At 45.3% G+C, this 2500-nt stretch overlaps 1 protein-coding gene across 2 annotated transcripts in view; it reads left to right on the plus strand.

Annotated features, from left to right (window-relative positions):
* zbtb46 (zinc finger and BTB domain containing 46) overlaps positions 1 to 2500 on the plus strand; it is a 90142-nt gene that overhangs the window by 710 nt on the left and 86932 nt on the right. The window lies entirely within an intron of this gene.

Raw genomic sequence — 2500 nt, forward strand, 5'->3', positions numbered from 1 at the left:
TTGCGAGCTGTTGTCAAGTGTAAGATGCTGCCATTCATCAACACTGAATGATTCTCGCGCATTCATGGGCGGACCAAAATTTCAATGAAACACCATAAGGTAAATTAAACATCATAGCGAAACTTGAACTGTTGCTAAATCGCTAAGGTGGTTGCTTGGGTACGCTCGACGCCCTCCTGCATCGTCCGACTTTCCCCCTAAAACCCGCACAACATAATGGTTTCCTCCCCAAGTTTTGACCTCAAGGCAAAGCTTTGGGCTTATAGAATTCTCACGCTTCGAGCTGTCAGTGATCTCTCTGCCGTGTTTTCAAGTATCCGCTCTTTGCGGTCGGGGGTATTTAAATGAAAAGCCCTATGCTTGGCAGCGAGGGCTTAACCCCCCTTCGCCTCCCCTCGGTTAACCTCCAAAAGGGGAATTTCTCCAGCTGGAAATTTCTGCTGCGTCAACACCCAGTATACCAGACAAGGAAGGGGAATTTTTAGGGCTCATTTAAATTTTGGGGGGTGTTTATACTGTTCTCAAATCTTAGCTCAGCGCGAGCCGTCCATCACCCGATACTTCTCAAGTTGGAAAGTGCGGAGAGAAGTGTCACACATTCGTTCGCTATTCGCTCAACTATTAAGAATGTCATGCCTAACAGCGCGGCTTTATTGTGTGTGCATGTCTCTCTCTCTTTCTCTGTCTGCCCCCTTAAGCTGGTCAGTTCCGTCTTCCTCCATTTTCTGCCGAGCTCGCCGACCGATGGGGTAGGAAGGGGAGCAAGCCCTCTTGTGTCGAGTCGACGCGCTTGACAACACGGCGTTTACGCCACTTCAGGTGCGACGTCAACAAACAAAAAAAAACTCCAGCTCATTGTCGGCTCAAATCCAGCCCATTAAAAAGAATAAGTCATTCTGTGATAAGATGACACGTTTTCCCTTCACTGCTCACAATTAGTGTCGTGTGTAGTGATTTACACAAAGCGAAATTTCAATTTAAATCAGCGCTGAATTGTCTTTTAAATGTTACCCGAGCGAGTGCAGGTGCACGCGACAGTAGATTATTCAAGAACTTTACTCGTTTCTGGACTAATGTTTCCTCTGGTTAACAAGTTGTTCGTCTGGCAAACCATGTGGGTAATATTCGACATCGGAAATAATTTAGATATCAGCGTTACAAAACTCGTCTCTTTGTTTCGCTGTGCTAGTTCCTAGCTGCGCCCTGAGATACGGCAAAAAGCCATAGCCATAAGGAATGCGCAAAAATATGGCCACAAATGTTCAGACTCCAGACAATATACCTGGGTGGCAGAATCTCCTTTTAGTATTTTAGGCTACCGTTTGTGTTAGAGTTACCGTTCCACTGAACACAAACAAGATGTCTATTAAAGGCGTTAATAGATAGGCCTACGGTGTGAATTAACTGTCTCCTCAGAATGACTGGGCTTTGACTTGGAAGTTAAATGTTATTGACATGTATAGCTAGTGATACCATTTAATAGATGCAACACCTACACAATTATTACAGCCCAGCATAAGACTTGATTTAGGACTTGTTTTGCCCTTGAAGCAGTTTTTGGCAACTTTGAGATTGCCAGTCTCACATCAAATAGACACTGTGTCTTTTGCATAGAAATGTGACTTTCAAGCCAGAGGCAGGTGTCTGACCCTACTAGCTCAAATAGAGGAAGAAGGAATAAAGTGCAGACTTTGCCCCCCTCCCATATCTGGACAATAGGCTATGTAATACATAAAATATAAACCCAAGGGGTGAGTCCCAAAATTAAGTCAAGGTGAACACTCTCTCTCTCTCTCTCTCTCTCTCTCTCTCTCTCTCTCTCTCTCTCTCTCTCTCTCTCTCTCTCTCTCTCTCTCACACACACACACACACTTTTTATGTCCTTTACGCCAGCTGGCTGCTCCAGTCTTTCTTGAGTCTCAGTAGCTTGTGTGGTGAGCTGGAGTTTATTTGTAAGCACTGAGGGAGTCGTGGGTAGAGGGTGTGTTTAGTTGGATGTTTGGTGGTTTGGTGTGGTTGTGTGTGTATGCACACGCTTGGGACCTGAGCCCTCTTTACCCCCACACCCCTGCCCCCACTTATCGGTGTTGACATCCTCTCAGGTGTGGTTGTTTTGTGTCAACAATGACCAGGGAGGCTAGGAACGTCTCTCTCTCTCTCTCTCTCTCTCTCTCTCTCTCACTTTTGCTGTCTCTCTTAGTCTGCCTTCTTTCTTCATCGCTTCTGTTCACTTTCTTGCGTTTTCTCCCTCTTTCTCTTCATTATTTCATTATTACTCTCTCTGTCTTTTTTTCTTGTCTGTTACTTTCTGAGTGTGTGTGTGTGTGTGTGGGGGGGGGGGAGGGCAGTTCAGAATTCCTCAGCCTTGGGGCCTGCTGGTTTGGTGCACATTGCAACTGTTTACTCACTCGCTCCCACCCTTCCAGCTAATTCCCACAAGTCAGAAAGTCAGTTTTTCCGCATTTACATATTTATTTAAAATTTGAAAATGACAAAATGC

The sequence above is a fragment of the Alosa pseudoharengus genome, unplaced genomic scaffold (assembly GCF_046254945.1).
Source record: "Alosa pseudoharengus isolate Yale_2024_CS ecotype anadromous, Long Island Sound unplaced genomic scaffold, YU_APseudo_1.1 YU_APseudo_1.1_scf_9, whole genome shotgun sequence".
Lineage (NCBI taxonomy): Eukaryota > Metazoa > Chordata > Actinopteri > Clupeiformes > Clupeidae > Alosa > Alosa pseudoharengus.